This window comes from Triticum aestivum, chromosome 2B (assembly GCF_018294505.1).
Source record: "Triticum aestivum cultivar Chinese Spring chromosome 2B, IWGSC CS RefSeq v2.1, whole genome shotgun sequence".
NCBI classification, from domain to species: Eukaryota; Viridiplantae; Streptophyta; class Magnoliopsida; order Poales; family Poaceae; genus Triticum; species Triticum aestivum.
The window spans coordinates 536854375-536874500 of record NC_057798.1 but is presented as its reverse complement, the minus strand read 5'-3'; positions in this window follow the sequence as shown (position 1 = coordinate 536874500).

Here is a 20126-nt window from a genome sequence, read left to right as displayed (position 1 = left end):
GTACGTTTGGCCTGATCGAGGATACGAATGGGGTACTCTCGATATGTAAGATTATCTTGGAGATCAAGCGTTTCGTGGTCCACTTCACGGATAGGATCCGAGAAGCAACGCCTGAGTTGAGAAACGTGGAAGACATCGTGGACTCTGGAGAGGTGCGGAGGTAGTTCCAACTGGTAGGCAACTTCTCCTTGTTTGGCGAGAATGCGAAAAGGTCCAATGTAACGAGGAGCCAATTTGCCTTTGATACCGAAACGATGGGTTCCCTTCAGAGGGGTGACCCGAAGATAAGCCTTATCGTCAACCTCGAAAGTCATAGCCTTATGTTTTCGGTCATATTGACTCTTTTGACGAGATTGGGCTGTTTTCAACTTTTCACGAACGATGCGAACTTGCTCTTCTGCTTCCTGAATCATATCCGGGCCAAAGAATTGTCTTTCCCCGGTCTCTGACCAGTTAAGGGGTGTTCGACACCGTCGTCCATAGAGAACTTCAAAAGGGGCTTTACCCAAGCTAGATTGATAGCTGTTGTTGTAAGCAAATTCGGCAAATGGAAGGCATTTCTCCCAACCCATTCCGAATGAGATAACAGAGGCTCGAAGCATGTCTTCTAGAATCTGGTTGACGCGTTCCACTTGACCACTCGACTGAGGGTGGAAAGCGGTGCTAAAGGAGAGACGAGTTCCTATAGCATTTTGGAAACTTTCCCAAAATCGAGAGGTGAAAAGACTTCCTCGATCCGAGTTAATTTCCAAAGGAACACCATGGAGAGACACTATTCGGGAGATGTATAAGTCTGCCAGCTGACTAGCGGTTATACTCTCACGAACAGGTAGGAAATGGGCTACTTTGGAAAGACGATCGACAACGACGAAGATAGCATTATTCCCTCTCTTGGTCCTGGGAAAACCGGTAATGAAATCCATACCAATTTTATCCCATTTCCATTCAGGAATAGCTAAGGGTTGAAGGGTGCCAGCAGGCCGTTGATGCTCTGCTTTTACACGACGACAGACGTCGCAATTAGCAATATACTGAGCAATTTCTCTCTTCATCCTAGTCCACCAGAACCTTTGACGTAGGTCCTGATACATCTTGGTACTACCGGGATGAATGGTGAGAGGAGATTCATGAGCCTCCTTAAGGATCAACTGCCGTAGATGCTGGTTCTTGGGAACCACTAAGCGGTTCTCAAAGTACACAGCACCATGATCATTTGTGGAGAAACAACTAGCACCTCCGCTAGCAATGTTCTCCTTGATCTTAGCTATTCCCTTATCTCGCTTCTGGGCAGCAATGATTTGATCCGTAAGAGTAGGTTTCACCACCAAGGTGGAAAGAAATCCTTGAGGAACAATGTGAAGGTTAAGCTTCCGAAATTCCTCATGGAGAAGCGGTTGACTTTGTTGTAACATCAGGTTGTTACAATAAGATTTACGACTTAGCGCATCAGCCATGACGTTGGCTTTTCCTGGGGTGTAAGTTATTCCTAAGTCGAAATCTGTGATCAACTCGACCCAACGTCTTTGCCTGAGATTCAAATCCGGTTGGGTGAAGATGTACTTCAGACTTTGGTGATCAGTGAATATTTCGCAACAATTACCGAGGAGGTAATGTCGCCAGGTTTTAAGTGCATAGACTACAGCTGCAAGCTCTAGATCATGAGTAGGATAATTCTCCTCATGTGGGTGCAATTGCCGTGAGGCGTAAGCAATTACGTGTCGATCTTGCATGAGTATACAGCCTAGTCCTTGTCGCGAGGCGTCGTAGTAGATAACAAAGTCCTTAGAGAAGTCTGGTGGTACTAGTACGGGAGCAGAAGTCAGGCGTCTTTTCAGTTCCTGAAAGCTGTGCTCACATTGTGGAGTCCATTCGAACTTCTTATCTTTCTTGAGGAGTTCGGTTAGAGGTTTAGCAACTTTGGAGAAGTTTTCGACAAAGCGACGGCAATAGCTCGCTAAGCCCAAAAAACTCCGAACTTGCTTGACCGATTCAGGTGGAGTCCAATTAAGGACGGCTTGAACTTGCTCAGGGTTAACAGCAATACCTTTACCAGATATTACATGACCCAGATAGGTCACTTCTGACAACCAGAATTCACATTTAGAAAATTTGGCATAAAGGCGATGCTCTCGAAGTTTCTTCAACACTAGCCTTAAATGTTCGGCATGTTCTTCCTCGTTCTTGGAGTAGATGAGTATATCATCGAGGTAAACCACGACGAATTTATCCAAATACTCCATGAAGATTGAGTTCATTAACCGAGAAAAGGTGGCTGGAGCGTTGGTTAAACCGAAGGACATGACGGTGTACTCGTATTGGCCATAACGAGTAACAAAGGCCGTTTTAGGAATGTCCCCGTTTCTGATTTTGATTTGATGGTAGCCCAACCTCAAATCCATCTTGGAAAAGACTGAGGATCCCGCGAGCTGATCATACAGGTCGTTGATCCTGGGAAGTGGATATTTGTTCTTGATTGTGACCAAATTGACAGGTCGGTAATCTACAACCATCCGGTCCGTACCATCCTTCTTCTTGACGAATAGGACGGGGCAAGCCCACGGAGATGAACTAGGGCGGATGAAACCCTTTTTCAAGGACTCATCGAGTTGTTTCTTAAGCTCGGCTAGTTCTAGGGGTGCCATCTTATAAGGTCTTCTAGCAATCGGAACGGTTCCGGGGATGAGGTCTATTACGAACTCAACATCCCTGTCAGGTGGAACACCTGGCAATTCCTCTGGAAAGACATCCGGGAAGTCACGGACTACCGGAATGTCCTCAAGGTCTGGCAAAGCAGATCTCACAGGATAGAGATCGCGCATATCCGAATATCCAGCTTGCACCGCCGGTGCGAACCGAGTCAAGGTGGCCCAGTGGTCAGCATGGGTATTGAAGAGCTCTAACCTCAAGGCCCGATTTTCACGGTCCTTATCCTCGAGCATCTCAGCAGTAGTGCGAGTCCGTGAATCCTCCTGGGTGGGGTCAGCATAGATACCCTGGAGATACCCTTGTGCTCCCGGAAGTGATCCTGGCATATACCGGAAATCAGAGTCCCGAAATAGACCAGATCTGACTCGCATAACGGTCATCATAGAGTAGGCGGCATCCTGCACAGCCATCTCAATAGTAACCCCGAGTCCATAGGAGCAGTGAAGGGGCTCGGTGGATCCAGGATAAGATGGAAATATCCTGACAGTGCAGAGATACTGGCTTTGATTAAAGTCTCGGAATTGCTCTTCGAACGTGTACTCAGGATACCAGCGGTATCCAGCCTCAGTCATTACCCTGACCAACTTGGCAGTATGGCCGAGTACATCTAGGCATCGAGTCAGGCGAACCACTTGATTGAGGTCGCGAGTGGCCATCTAAAAGCACAATCATAATGCAAAGGCATTAGAATTTCTAGCAAAATTTCGGCAGCATAACAGCTGTAAATGCTCAAGAAGGATTTGAGACATTTGACAAAGGATTTCGTACACACTCAACATCATCATATCAAAGTTCTGAATCCATTCTAACAACATAATGTGGTAGTAGAACTGAACTAGGCTTGTATCCATCAAACTTATAAGGTACTACTGATTAGTAACACGTGATCCTGATAGAGAGAATAGGTCCTAATTCCTTAACCCCCGGTGAAAGACTGGACTGACTCAGATCAGAATGTCATAAGATAAAGGAGTAAAAGAGCCTTACGTTCCAACCCACAAAAAATTCCCCTACATATAACTAAAGAATTTCTAGACTCAACATCGACCAGTTTGGCTTGGAGAAATAGGCAGTCCGGCTCTGATGCCAACGCTGTCAGGACCCCGACTCGATGTCACATCGATCTAGCCGGTAACACCTCATATCACTTTGCGGCCTCACGCACGGTATCCCCACGGGTGTCGCCTTACCTTTGCCCGGGACCGTTTGCGCCTTTTGGCTCACGTATATGATAGTGTCGCTAGCATCCATATGATAAAGAGCCCGGGCTGACATGACTAGTCGTAAACCCAAAGTGGCACAGACTTACAGGGACAGGCATCCATGACCCAGCTTCGAACGTGTCGGTCATCAGCAAGTGGGTCCGGGCTGTAGCACTGGGCTAGCAGGACTCTGGTAAACCGGGCTGTAGCGGGCTAACAGGACTCCGGTACTCAAAGCGTGACATTTCCCCGAAGGGACAGACACAGGAACGAAGAAGGACACATGCCGGCCAGCCTAAGTGTTCCAGAGCAGTAGCAAGCTACCATGGCTCAGCGGTAACACTAGGAGACATTTCCCGGTAAGAGAGGCTACTAAAGATAAACGACTAGATAGTCAGATCCCACACATACCAAGCATTTCAATCATACACACAATATGCTCGATATGTGCAAATACAACGAAGCATCACAACATGACTCTACGACACAAGTACTTTATTTAAGGCTCAGAGAGCCATACATAACATACACAAAGGTACGGGTCACACGACCCAACATTCAAGTCATACAGTCATACAAACCAGCAGCGGAAGTAACTTGTCTGAGTACAGACAACTAGTAAAATAAAAGAGGCTTGGAAAGCCTAGCTATACTACATGGTCCTTCACAAGCTCAGGGTCACCACCTGGGTCTTTAGCCTACTCGTTGATGTCAACGTCTACATAGAACCCATCAGAAGGGGATGCAGCGTCTTCTGTAAAAATGTAAATTATAGCAACATGAGTACAAAGGTACTCAGCAAGTCTTACATCAGATCCTACATACATGCATAGTATCAAGAAGGGTTGGTGGAGTTATTGCAGCAAGCCAGCTTTGACTCTTGGCTAGTCTATCCTACGATACTTCAACTTGAAATGGTTTTGCGCACACGAGTCCACTACTCACCACTTCAATACACTACCGAGGATCCACCTCCGTCTTCCTACGGAAGAGCCATCCTCGACACTCACACTTATCTTGAGGCTTTTAGCAGTTCCCATTTACTTGTCTATGAACTGTATAGGCAACCAAGTAGTCCTTTACCACGGACGCGGCTATTCGAATAGATTATGATAACCCTGCAGGGGTGTACTTCTTCATACATGTTTCCACCACTTAGCGTCTGCACACGACATGTGCTCGGCAGACTTCAAGCGAAAGCCGACGTGGGTGTAGACCACGACCTACCTAAACACTTAAGCCTCTAGTCCAGGTTTATCGCCTATTCAGGTTCCATCCGCAGGGAGTCCGGCCGAGGTTTCCCATACGGCCCCGAACGATGTGAACAGGGTTCCTGAGATACCTAACGGGTATTCGGTACACCCGGCCACGTACCTACCACATCACAGCCCACCCCTACGGTCAGCGCTGTCCACGGCCTCCAGTAGACTACAAACACCAGAAACTACTTGCAACTCCTGGACAGAGAGCTAGGGTGAATAAGAAGTCGAGCGGGGTCATATTTCAGGGCCCAATGCATGGTAGTAGCTGTATCTTCAATCACACATACAGATCTCAGTGCTTAAGGTCGGCTTCAATGAAACAACCCACCATGTACTCCTACATGGCCTCTCATCGATACCTTTACCAAATCGTGTTCACCACACCACTCTCATTACCGACATAATCATTTCACTCTAGCCATCACCCAGATGAACCAGACCTGACACGACTCTAAGCATAGCAGGCATAGCAAGGTAGGAACAACACATACATATGGCTCAATCAACTCCTACACATGCTAGTGGGTTTCATCTAGTTACTGTGGCAATGACAGGTCATGCAGAGGAAATGGGTTCAACTACCGTAGCACACAGCAGTTTGAAACGCGTTGTCTTAATGCAGTAAAAGAGAGCAGGAGCGAGAACATGGGATTGTATCGAAATGATCAAATGGTTGGTTGCTTGCCTGATGGTTCGATGCACTGATACGGTTCTTCGTTAGGGTAATCACGGTACTCCTCGGAGGCAGAACCTGCCGCAAAGAACACCGATACACAACCATCACCAAACAATGTGCAACAATATGATGCATGCATGAAACATAGCAATATGAGTGTGTTGGGCTAATGCAACTAGGACCAGAAGGGTTTGAGCAAATTTGAATCAAAGATTCAAATTTCAAACTCAAACATGGCCTTTTAAAGTGCTTTTCCTTGTTCTGCTTGAAACATCAATTTAACTTGTTTGATCATGCATGAAAATGGTACAGATGGATAGATTGGATTTTTTTGATCATTTTTCATATATAATTTGTCCAATTTGGAGTTACAGAATAAAAGTTATGAATTTTTGAAGTTTAAATAATATTCTGGAATTTCCTGATTTAATTTAAATCCAGAAATATGAATATTGCGCCAGCATGACGTCAGCATGACGTCAGTGGTCAACTGCGGCTGGCTGAGGTCAAACCTGACGTGTGGGGGCCACACGTCAGTGACAGGGGGGTTTAACAGGATTAAATTAATCCTAATTAGGGATTAGTGGCGCTGGGGCCCACTGGTCAGTGTCAGGGGGGGGTAGTTAATTTAACTGATTCGGTTAGTGCTAATCCTAATTAGCTACAGGGCTGGGCCCACCTGTCAGGGACACAGGGGGGTTCCTGCCGTGGTCAAGGTGGGTCAAACCCACCGGCGACATGACGCCGGCGAGGCCCGAGACGGCAGCTCGATGCGGGATCGCGCTACAGGGCACGGGCGAGGCCGTGCTTGGGCTCGTTGGAGAGCCCTTGCTCCCGCGCGTCGAACGGTGGTGGTGGCCGTGCCTGGGGTGGCCTGTACCGTCGACGGCGACGACCGTGGCGGCTGCCGAAGCTCGGTTGAGCTCGGGGTCGAGGCTACAACGGCTGCGGGGATGCGGGGTTGGCACCTACGGCTTCTACGCGGTGCGGTGAGGGCGTGGGTGTGCTCGGTTGGGCGCTAAGGTGACTGTGGCCACGACGGCGACATCGCCGGCGGCGTCGAGCTTCGGAGCTCAAGGGGGCGGCAGCTACAGGAGGCTAGGGACGACGGGGCAAGGGGGAATCGAGTCAGTGGCTCACCGCGGAGCTGCAGGGATGGTTAGCGGGCTCGGGGACGGCCGGAGTGCAGCGAATCGACGGCGATGACCTCCGGTGGCCGAGGAGGGGAACGGCGACGTAGGCGGCGATGTAGGGCTTCCGGAGACCTGTGGAGCGGTGGGGAGGAAGAGGGGGTCGAGGCGGAGCTCCTGAGCTAGTCGGGGAAGCGAGGGGTGGCCGGTGACGGCTGCTATGGCGAACGGCGGCGAGGGTGGTGTTCGGCCGTGTGAGAGAGAGAGCGAGGGAGAGGAGGGAGGAACTGAGGGAGAGTGAGAGAGAGCAGGGGGGAGGCGTGGCGTCGTCCGGGGCATCGAGCGAGGAGGGGAGGGCAGGCAGGCAGCCGAGCAGGTGGCGTGGCGCGGTGGCGCGCGCGCGCGCCGGCCACACTCCCCTCCCTCTGTCAAGGACGAAGACGACAGAGGAGGGAGGCGGGCTGGGCCGCCTGCTGGGTGGGCCGGCCAGCTGGCTGGGCCGCACAGTGGAGGAGCCCAGGTAAGCTCCTCCTGTTATTTATTTTTCTGTTTTCTAATTTCTGACATTTGTTTTGATTTAAATAATATATTAAATCATTTATTTACCTTATGCCAATTTTTGCAGGAGCTAGATATATTATTCCAGAGCTCCTTTATAATTGGCATAATATTTGGACATATATTAATATATATAATTAATATATTTCCAATGCAAATATTTATGCATTAATTCCAAATGCCCAAAATAAATACCTATGAGCTCTTAAAAATATTGGTTTGATTTTTATCTCTGTCCAATATTTTCAGAGAGCAACATGAGCATTTTCTTGGACCCTTTTGGAGAAATTTTTATTTGGATCATTTTCAGGAAAATGATTCTGAGGGTTTCACAAATCCCCATTTCAAATTAAATGGAATTTTAAACATGATGCACACACTCTGATGCATGACTAGCTAGGGTGTGACATTGCGGGTGTTATTCGCGAGGTTCGCTACCCCGAATGGCTGGCAAACCCTGTTGTGGTGCCGAAAAAGGGGGGAAAGGAGCGCATGTGCGTCGACTTCACTAACCTCAATAAGGCATGCCCCCAAGATCCGTTCCCGCTCCCCCGCATCGACCAAATTGTCGACTCCACCATCGAGTGCGACCTGCTATGTTTCTTGGATGCGTTCTCAGGCTATCACCAGATCAAGATGGCGGTAAAAGACGTGGAGAAGACAGCCTTCCTGACCCCATGTGGGGTGTACTGCTACACCGGCATGTCGTTTGGGTTGCGCAACATGGGCGCAACCTTCCAGCGGCTGATGCACATCGCCTTAGGCTGGCAGCTCGGGAAGAACACCGAGGCTTACGTCGACGACATTGTGGTGAAGTCTCGGGAGGCGAAGACCTTGATCCCGGATCTGGAGGAGACCTTCGCGAGCCTCCGCAAGGTGGACCTGCGGCTCAACCCGGAGAAGTGTGTGTTTGGCGTTCCTTCTGGCAAGCTTCTGGGCTTCCTTGTGTCCCACAGAGGGATTGAGGCCAACCCAGAGAAGGTCAAGGCAATCGAAGACATGAGTCCACCACAAACCCTTAGAGAAATGCAGAAGCTGGCAGGTCCTGTGACGGTGTTAGGGCGCTTCATCTCCTAGATGGAAGAGCGTGCCTTGCCTTTCTTCAAGCCGATGAAGAAGAAGGGCCCGTTTGAGTGGACACAGGAGGCCGACCAAGCGTTTCAAGACCTCAAGAAGTATTTGACCAGCCCCCCCTGTGATGGTGGCGCCACGCCCTCTCGAGTCCCTGGTGCTCTACCTCGCCTCCACACCCTAATCCACCAGCGTAGCTCTAGTGGAAGTTCGGGAGGAGCGCTAGGTCAAGGCAGTGTCGCGGCCGGTCAAGGCCCCAGCCGCAGCAGCGCAAGACCAAGAAGGCCTCGCGAAGACCACAGCCTCGGCAGACGGAGACCAGCCTCAGCAGGAAGGCGCCCCAAGAGCTGAAGAGAGTGTGCCAGGCAGCCAGGCACTGGGGGCTCTGTCATCTCAGGAGGCGCATAACCCTCTGGAAGGCACGGACCCCGTCAGCACGCCCACCCTCGTTGAGCATTCGGTGTACTTCGTTAGCACGATGTTGCGGGATGCAAGGGCACGATACCCGATGCCCCAGAAGCTCTTGCTCGCACTATTGGTGGCCTCGTGTAAGCTGTGGCACTACTTTCAAGGCCACCCCATCAAGGTCGTCTCAACCTACCCACTGGAAAGGGTACTCCGGAGCCCAAACTCCGCTGGAAGGGTCGCCGAATAGAACATTGAGCTGCAAGCGTTTTAGTTGGAATTCAGCACAACCAGGGTCGTCAAGGGAGCCACACTTGCAGATTTTGTGGCAGAATGGACAGAGGCACCAGGGCTCGAAGCAGGCGAGGATCAGTCGCTTTCCCCAGGAAGTGAGGCGCCAGATGGCTGGGTCATGTACTTGGATGATGCATTCTCGCGACATGGCGTGGGGGCTGGCGCAGTGCTCATATCCCCCACTCAGGACAAGCTCTATTACGCCGTACAACTTTGTTTCCAACAAGGCGAGAAGGTCTCCAACAACATAGCAGAATATGAGGGCCTCATAGCAGGCCTGAAAGCTGCAGCAGCGCTGGGGGTGAAGTGGCTCACCATCAATGGTGATTCGCAACTCCTTGTCAACTTCTCCAACAAAATGTATGAGCCCAGGGACGAGAACATGGAGGCATATCTTGCGGAGGTACGTAAGATGGAGAAGCAGTTTTGGGGACTGGAGTTGCAGCATGTGCCCCGCGGCACCAACCAAGAAGCTGATGACATCGCCAAGAGGGCATCCAGGCGACCGCCTCAGGAACCTGGCGTTTTCGAGGAGCGGCTCTTCAGGCCATTGGCAGTACCACCACCTTCAAGCACGGCGCAGCCTCAGGAGGAGCTCCCTCAGCCGCCTGCCACAGGGGCCCTGGCCCGTGGCCCGACTACGGGGGCACGCTTGCTCCTAGCACTGGAGCCTCAGGAGGGATGCTGGACCATGGAATTCAAGGACTACTTGATGAAAGGAACGCTGCCAGAGAAGGAGGAGGAGGCGGAACATGTGTCCCGGCAGGCCACGGCCTACTGCATCCAATACGGTGAGTTATAACGGAGGCGGACAAATGATGTTTCCTTACGTTGCATCTCCAGGGAACTAGGGAAGGAATTTCTGGCTGACATTCATGGTGGAGATTGCAGACACCACTCATCATCACGGACACCCGTCGGCAAGGCGTTCCATAGCGGGTTCTACTGGCCTACGGCCCTCAACGACAAGATTGAGCTGGTGAAGTCCTGCGAAGCCTGCCAATTCCATGCCAAGCAGATCCATTAGCCAGCTCAGGGCTTGCAGACCATTCCTCTCTCGTGGCCATTCATGGTCTAGGGGCTGGATATCTTGGGCCCATTTCCTCAAGCGCCTGGGGGCTACCGCTACCTTTACGTCGCCATCGACAAGTTCACCAAGTGGTTGGAGGTGGAGGTCGTCCGCACCATCCCAGCTGGTTCTGCAGTTAAGTTCATCAAGGGCCTCATGAGCCGGTTCGGGGTCCCTAACCGCATCATCACCGACAACGGTTTGTAGTTCACCAGCAATCTCTCCAAAATGTATTGTGCTAACCTTGGAATGCAGATATGCTACACTTCGGTGGCACACCCCCGGAGTAACAGTCAGGCCGAGCGCGCCAATGCGGAGGTCCTGAGGGGCCTCAAAACCAGGACCTTCAAGAAGAAGCTGGAGGCCTGCGACAGGGGCTCGTACGAGGAGCTCCAGTCCGTGCTGTGGTCCATCCGCACTACCGCCACCAAGACAACTGGCGAGATCCCCTTCTTCCTTATCTACGAGGCAGATGTGGTTCTCCGTCATGAGGTCAGGCGTCACTTCGCGCGGGTCCTTGCATTTGATGAGGCGCAGCAGGACGCCATGCGGGGGATGGACCTCGTGCTGGGGGGAGCGCCATCCTGAAGCCACGCTGCGAGCAGCAAGGTACCAGCAGGCGCTGCGGCAGTATCACTGCAGCAACATCCGCCCCAGGACCCTCGAGGTAGGTGACCTCGTGCTTAGGCGGGTGCTCTCCAGGGAAGGGCTGCATAAGCTCTCGCCCATGTGGGAGGGCCCGTTCAAGGTTGTCCATGTTTCCAGGCCTAGCACCACCCGCTTGGAGACTCAGGAGGGGGTGTCCATCCCAAACGCCTGGAACATTCAGCACCTCCGAAAGTTCTATCCTTGAAGAAAGGCCCAGTGCCTGTGAAGAAGGCCCGGTGCCTGTGAAGCTCACTGCCCGAAGAAAGGCCCGGTGCCTGTGAAGAAGGCCCAGTGCCTGTGAAGCTCGCCGCCCGTGACACTCTCACGTAATAATGAGTTGGGGCTGTACACGCCCCGGAGTCTCTGGAGGCCGCCCTTGGGCCTTGGGGGCTCCCGCCCACGCCCAGTGGCAGCACTTAGCTCTGCGCTGGTGAGAAGACGTCAAAGACTAGACTAGGTGCCGGACACGGCTTTTCATTTGCTTTTCGCAGTTGGCTTGTTCTTCCTTGTTTGAACCTTTATTGAAGCCGCTTCTAGTGTTGTTTGCCGTCTTCTGCCCCTGTTCTCTATTTTTGGCTTTTGCTTGGCTCGCTCTCTCTCTCTCGCAAACCTCGCGAGGGGCCTGCGCGGGCACCCTCCTGAGCCCTTCCTCTCCTGATTTTCGCGAGGCTCTCTCGATTCGAGCTCACAGCGGGAGCATCCCTCCCGGTCCATGCCCCTCGGGCATCGCGACAAGAAGCACCTGGCCATCACGGGTGACCCTCGCAACCAAGGTTTAGAAATGATTCTTCCAACAGATTTTTGCAGCTCTTAAGGCGCCCGGCGAGGCCTCGAGCAGGCACCCCGTGAGGCGGAAACTACTGCAAGTGTCACGAGCTAAGTTGTTCCTACGCGCATACACATAAACAGTGACAGCATAATACAACACAGGAACAATCAATGTAGTACGATAATGAGGGGATCATAGTCTGTTGCACGCCCCCACGGGGCCTCATGATTCTATCTTGGTGCAGGAAAAGGAGGAAAACAAAATAAAAGGAGCGCGCGCCAAGCAACCGCTCGCGAGAAGGGATCTGCGCCATCCTCCTGAGCTCAACCGGAGTCCGGCTCACGCTTCACCGTGGCGCGGTGATGGGACGACCCGCTACCGCCCTCAAAGCGGGCGCGGCGGCGTGGTGGCTGATCACGGCCACCGCTGGAGGAGCTGTCGCCGGAGGTGGAGCCGCTAAAGCCCGACGAGCTGCGGTCGCCGCCGGGGGCAGGTGCGCCTTCGCCCTCATCATCGTCGTCGCCAAGGCCGAGCACCTCATCACCGTCATCATCTTCAGGGAAACACCCAATGCGGCAGCCGTCTTCCCCGAACACCCTCACGTAGAAGGTCGAATCATCGTCGTACTTGAAATGGAGGGTGCACCGCCTGCCCAGGCCACGCGCGCGGGCAAACGTCTGCCAGCCCTATGCCAGGGCCGCATTTCCGGCAACGGAGGTCTCCACCGTGACCCAGGATGCCTTGCTGCAGCAGTCGTCCGCCTGCAACCAAAGTCCGCCGGAGCCAGCGGCCGGCAGCTCGCCGGCGAAGAAGCGAGGGAGCTGAAGCCAGTTGTCGGCTGGGTTGTCCGACCACACAACAAACTCCGGCAGCACCTCCACCGAATGGAAGCGCGGCCGGGGAGGCCACACGGCCACAACATGCCTTCCCCCACTGACCGGGCTGCCTCGACATGAGCGGCCACCAACACGCGAAGGACCACCACCGCGACCACGGGAAGCTAAGGCGGGAGTTGCAGGATGCTTGCAAGGGCGACCTCGACCGCGCTTGGGCGGAGGAGAGCCAGGCCCTTCCTGGCGAGCCTTCCCCTTTTCCGCGACCAAGAACCTCTTCGGGGGCGCCATGGGAGATTTTGCAAGCAGTAGGCTCAAGGAGGAAGGAAAAGCGGGAGGAGCAAGGAGAGATAGGCGATGGGGGCTCGCTCCCCTCCTCATTTAAAGTCCCAAGGAGGCCAACAGTCGACCCCCACAATCACAGGTAATGATGGCCCTTTCCTGCATGCAGCAGCGACTCATCAAATCGGGCAGTTGCCGAGGCAGCATGGGGGAGTGGAGACGCCCACGTCCAATCAATCGCAACGCAGCGACCAAGGCCACAGGCTGTTGGGGCCCACGGTGCTCCGCATTTGCCCTTTGGCTTCGCTGCTAAGCCAAGTCCGAGCGCGCCTTGCGCCCGGGGGCTACTGTCGGTGTTCTGGGAACGGGGGTCCCCAGACTTGCCTGCCTACGGCCTGCAGCGTGGCTCAACTGGTGGCCCAGGTACAGCTCGTCTTCATCAGAAAACACTCAAGACCCTCGCGAGGGGCCAAGCCTCGCGGGGCGGATGATGCAAGACCTCCTCAGGGGAGGCCTCACCAGGCAGGCTCGCGAGGAGGCGGAGAGATCAAGGCGAGGGGTACCTCGCGAGGTGCTCATGATGCAAGCCATGACGACCCAGACCAGGCGGGCGCCGGCCTGCGCAATGTCCTTGTTTTCCCTTTGGTGCAAAGGGGGCAAGCACAGTCGCGGAGTACCAAGGCATCAGGCAAAGGTTTCCATATCAGTGCAATGAGACCAAGACCAGTAGGATGGCAGGACGGAGGTCACCATGGAGCCCAAAACGGCGTCATCGCCAGTGCCTTTGGCAGTCGGAGACCACCTTTAGTCAGGATAGCTTGTACTAGTTTTCCCCTTTCAAAATGGCCATTGTTGGCTCCCTTCCCGCTCGATATTTGGGAAGAGGACCAGGGCCTCTATAAATAGGGCTAGCCATCACAGTAGAAGGGATCAGAATCCTTCCCAAGCAGAGGGGGATCCTTCCCAAGCAGAACACCTCACCAGCTCAAGAACACCTCTCCTCACGAGGCTGTTCCCCCCTTGTACTATTCATCATTAGCCCAAGAGGCAATCCACCACCACACACAGGAGTAGGGTATTACACCACAACAGTGGCCCGAACCTGTATAAATCTTGTGTCCTTTATGTTGTTCATCGTGCTAGCTTAGAACCGCGGTGAGGCTATGGGCGTGGATCGGTAGGAGGAGATCTTCGCACGCACCCCAGAGTTTGAACCTTAAGTGTTTTGTCGGAACCTGATATCCAACATTGGGGCATCCTCCCTTCACGTTCTTTGACTTGCGAGGGCGAGCGACAGCGGGCGAACCGCCAGCTGATTTGTACGCCGGCGTGGAGTTGAAAGTGATCGGTTGCATACCCATGTTAGGACCCGGCTTCTGCTGCATGGGCGTTGCATGAGGTTGGTACGAAAACACGAGAGACTGCTGTTGTTGCTGCACATATCCCACCGGCGCTTGATAGTATGGCTGCTGCGGATAGGTAACGGTGAACTGCTGTTGAGGCATGTGCATCTGGTAAAGCTGCTGCTGCTGCACCGGTGCCGGATATTGCTGATGACACACTGCCGCCATGTTCATCGCTGGCCCGATCAGCTGGGTCGGCATGACCGGCGGAAAAACGCCCGGGGCGAAGCCCGGAGCTCCACCGGACGAAGAAGCATCCATCGGCTGAGAGGAGACGGGGATCGATCGGTCGGACTTGGCGTTGGGGCCGGTCGGAGTGGCCATCTCTCGTCGCGTTGTGGACGGGGAGCGGACAATGGCCGCAAAAGAGCGATCAAAGTTAGGTTTTCCTCTTTGCGAATTCCTCTTCCATATATGCCAAAGCCACCGGTTTAGATTAACCATAAGCAATGGACGGACCGGATTATACTTACCAAAGTTTAGGAGCGGGCCTGCCGTGAGAGCCGGATCGGGCGCCGGAGTCTGAGTCGTCGAAGAACCATCCCCGGCCGCCAGTCATGACGTGGCCGCAGACCCACCAGTCGATGATGTGGCAGCCACCCCAGGACAAAAGGCCAGCGGCATGGCATCTCCAATCGAACGAAGAGGAGATACGCGAGGAGGAGGAATGAGGCCGATCCATGGCTTTACCAAAACCCTAGACGTCGTCGGCGCTCAGACGGCACCACCTACAATGGTTACTGATGTCGTGGATGCTTTCACCGGGCTGAGTGGACTGCGTTGCCCCCCATCCATCTCCGTGGAAGGAGAATGAAGAGACTTGGACCCGCTCGCCGAAATGGCAGACCGTCGAGGAGAGGCTCGCTCCCACACACTGGACGCCGGAGTCGGAAAGCCAATGTCCGCCCAGAACTCTTCAACGAGCTGCTCATCGGTCTTACGCCGGCGTGACACCGATGATGACTCGTCAGTCACAGGCGCATCATCATCCTCAGAGGCCTGCAGGCAAGAAAAACGAGAACCAGATCCGATCGCCGGAGCTCTCCCTCCCAACCTGGCGTCAGGGTGAGGCGTCGTCTAGATGCGAGCCGCATCCGACGAACTAGATCGCCGCTAGATCGTCGTCGCCAGGGGTAGGGTAGTATTGTTTGTATTGAGCTATGAGAACGTCGCCCTATAAGAGTATATATAGGCGAAGGAACTAGGTCAGGTGACCCACGAGGGGCCCACAAGGAAGGGGGCGCGCCCTACTATTGGGGAACGTAGCAGAAATTCAAAATTTTCTACGCATCACCAAGATCAATCTATGGAGAGACTAGCAACGAGAGAGAGGGGAGTGCATCTTCATACCCTTGAAGATCGTGATGCGGAAGCGTTACAAGAACACGGTTGGTGGAGTCGTACACGCAGCGATTCAGATCGCGGTCGATTCCGATCTAAGCGCTGAACGGACGGCGCATCCGCGTTCAACACACGTACAGCCCAGGGACATCTCCTCCTTCTTGATCCAACAAGGGGAGAGGAGAAGTTGAGGGAGAACTCCAATAGCACGACGGCGTGGTGGTGATGGAGCTCGTGGTTCTCCGGCAGGGCTTCGCCAAGCACTACGGAGGAGGAGGAGGTGTTGGAGGAGGGAGAGGGCTGCGCCAGGGGAAGGGTGGGGGTGCCCTCTCTCTCCCTCACTATATATAGGGGGAAGGGAGGAGGGAGAGGCACCCTAGGGTTCCCTAGGGAGGGGCGGCGACCATAGGGGAAACCCGGGATGGGTTTGGGTGCCCCCACCCCCTAGGAAACTTGCCCCCCAAGCCGGGAGGGGCGGCTGCCCTAGGGGTGGCGCCCCCACCTCTCCTGGTTACATGAGATGGGGCGGGAGGGGCGCTCAGCCCCTTAGTGGGCTGATGTGCCCTCTCCCCTTGGCCCATAAGGCCCCCCAACGCTTGCCGGGGCCTCCGAAACCCCTTTCGGACACGCTGGTCATCACCTGGTACCCCCGGAACAATTCCGGACTCCAATACCCTTTGTCTAATATACCGATCTTCACCTCCGCACCATTCCGGAGCTCCTCGTCATGTCCGGGATCTCATCCGGGACTCCAAACAACCTTCGGTAACCACATACTATTTCCCATAGCATCTCTAGCGTCACCGAACCTTAAGTGTGTAGACCCTACGGGTTCGGGAACCATGCAGACATGACCGAGACGTTCTCTGGTCAATAACCAATAGCGGTATCTGGATACCCATGTTGGCTCCCACATGTTCCACGATGATCTCATCGGATGAACCACGATGTCAAGGATTCAAGCAATCCCGTATGCAATTCCCTTTGTCAATCGGTATGTTACTTTCCCGAGATTCGATCGTCGGTATCCCAATACCTCTTTCAATCTCGTTACCAGCAAGTCACTTTACTCGTTCCGTAATGCATGATCCCGTGACTAACTACTTAGTCACATTGAGCTCATTATGATGATGCATTACTGAGTAGGCCTAGAGATACCTCTCCGTCATACGGAGTGACAAATCCCAGTCTCGATTCGTGCCAACCCAACAGACACTTTCGGAGATACCTGTAGTGCACCTTTATAATCACCCAGTTACGTTGTGACGTTGGTACACCCAAAGCACTCTTACGGTATCAGGAAGTTACACAATCTCATGGTCTAAGGAAATGATACTTGACATTAGAAAAGCTTTAGCAAACGAACTAAACGATCTTGTGCTATGCTTAGGATTAGGTCTTGTCCATCACATCATTCTCCTAATTATGTGATCCCATTATCAATGACATCCAATGTCCATGGTCAGGAAACCATGACCATATGTTGATCAACAAGCTAGTCAACTAGAGGCTCACTAGGGACATGTTGTGGTCTATGTATTCACACATGTATTGCAGTTTCCGGTCAATACAATTATAGCATGAATAATAGACAATTATCATGAACAAGGAAATACAATAATAACCATTTTATTATTGCCTCTAGGGCATATTTCCAACAGTCTCCCACTTGCACTAGAGTCAATAATCTAGTTCACATCACTATGTGATTGTAATGAATTAACGCCCATGGGGTTTGATCATATCTCGCTTGTAAGAGAGGTTATTAGACAATGGATCTGAACCTTTCAGATCCGTGTGTGCGTTGCAAATCTCTATGTCATCTCCTAGATGCAGCTACCACGCTCTATTTGGAGCTATTCCAAATGACTGTTCTACTATACGAATCCGGTTTACTACTCAGAATAATCCAGATTAGTTTCAAAGTTTGCATCGGCGTAACCCTTTATGACGAACTCTTTTACCACCTCCATAATCGAGAAAATTCCATAGTCCACTAGTTACTAAGGATAAGTTTGACCGCTGTCCTATGATCCATTCCTGGATCACTCTTGTACCCCTTGACTGACTCACGGCAAGGCACACTTCAGGTGCGGTACACAGCACAGCATAATATAGAGCCTACGTCTGAAGCATAGGGGACGACCTTCATCCTTTCTCTCTCTTCTGCCGTGTTCATGTCTTGAGTCTTACTCAATATTCACACCTTATAACACAGCCAAGAACTCCTTCTTTGCCGATCTATTTTGAACTCCTTCAAAATCTTGTCACGGTATGTATTTATTTGAAAGTACTATTAAGCATTTTTTATCTATCCTTATAGATCTTGATGCTCAATGTTCAAGTAGCTTAATCCAGGTTTTCCATTGAAAAACACTTTTCAAATAACCCTATATGTTGTCCAGAAATTCTACATCATTTCTGATCAACAATATGTCAATAACATATACTCATCAGAAATTCTATAGTGCTCCCACTCACTTCTTTGGAAATACAAGTTTCTCATAAACTTTGTATAAACCCAAAATCTTTGATCATCTCATCAAAGTGTATATTCCAACTCCGAGATGCTTACTCCAGTCCTGATAAGGATTGCTAGAGTTTTGCATACTTGTTAGCATCTTTTAGGATTGACAAAACTTTCTGGTTGTATCACATACAACCTTTCCTCAAGAAATCGTCGAGGAAACAATGTTTTGACATTCTATCTACAAGATTTCATAAATAATGCAGTAACTGCTAATATAATTCCAACAGACTCTTAGCATCGCTACGAGTGAGAAAGTCTCATTGTAGTCAACTCCTTGAACTTGTCGGAAAACATCTTGGCGACAAGTCGAGCTTTCTTAATGGTGACAATTACCATCATTGTCTGTCTTTCTTTTAAAATCCATCTGTACCCAACAGCCTTACGACCATCAAGTAGTTCTTCCAAAGTCCACACTTTGTTTTCATACATGGCTCCTCTCTCGGATTTTATACCTCTAGCCATTTGTCGGAATCCGGGCCCACCATCGCTTCTCCATAGCTCGTAGGTTCATTGTTGTCTAGCAACATGACTTCCAAGACAGGATTACCGTACCACTCTGAAGTAGTACGCATCCTTGTCGACCTACGAGGTTTGGTAGTGACTTGATCCGAAGTTTCATGATCACTATCATCAGCTTCCACTTCAATTGGTGTAGGTGCCACAGGAACAACTTCCTGTGCCCTTCTACACATTGGTTGAAGTGATGGTTCAATAACCTCATCAAGTCTCCACCATCCTCCCACTCAATTCTTTCAAGAGAAACTATTCCTCGAGAAAGGACCCGTTTCTAGAAACAATCACGTTTGCTTTCGGGTCTGAATTAGGAGGTATACCCAACTGTTTTGGGTGTCCTATGAAGATGTATTTATCCACTTTGGGTTCGAGCTTATCAGGATGAAACTTTTTCACATAAGCGTCGCAGCCCCAAACTTTCAAGAAACGACAGCTTAGGTTTCTCTAAACCATAGTTCATACGGTGTCATCTCAACGGAATTATGTGGTGCCCTATTTAAAGTGAATGCGGTTGTCTCTAATGCCTAACCCATGAACGATAGTGGTAATTCGATAAGAGACATCGTGGTATGCACCATATCCAATAGGGTGCAGCTATGATGTTCGGACACACCATCACACTATGGTGTTCCAGGCGGTATTAGTTGTGAAACAATTTCCACAAGGTCTTAATTGTGTACCAAACTCGTAACTCAGATATTCATCTCTATGATCATATCATAGACATTTTATCCTCTTGTCACGATGATCTTCAACTTCACTCTGAAATTACTTGAACCTTTCAATAATTTAGACTTGTGTTTCATCAAGTAAATATACTCAGCATCTACTCAAGTCATCTGTGAAGTAAGAACATAACAATATCCACTGCGTGCCTCGGCACACATTGGACAGCACACATCAAAATGTATTACTCCCAGCAAGTTGCTCTCTTGTTCCATCTTACTGAAAACGAGGCTTTTCAGTCATCTTGCCCATGTGGTATGATTTGCATGTCTCAAGTGATTTAGAATCAAGTGAGTCCAAACGATCCATCTGCATGGAGTTTCTTCATGCGCACATACCAATAGACATGGTTCGCATGTCTCAAACTTTTCAAAAACGAGTAAGTCCAAAGGTCCATCAACATGGAGCTTCTTCATGCGTTTTATACCAATATGACTCAAATGGCAGTGCCACAAGTAGGTGGTACTATCATTACTATATTATATCTTTTGGCATGAACATGTGTATCACTACGATCAAGATTCAATAAACCATTCTTTTAGGTGCAAGACCATTGAAGGTATTATTCAAATAAATAGAGTAACCATTATTGTCCTTAAATGAATAACCGTATTGCGATAGACATAATCCAATCATGTCTATGCTCAACACAAACACCAAATAACAATTATTTAGGTTTAACACCAATCTCGATGGTAGAGGGAGCAG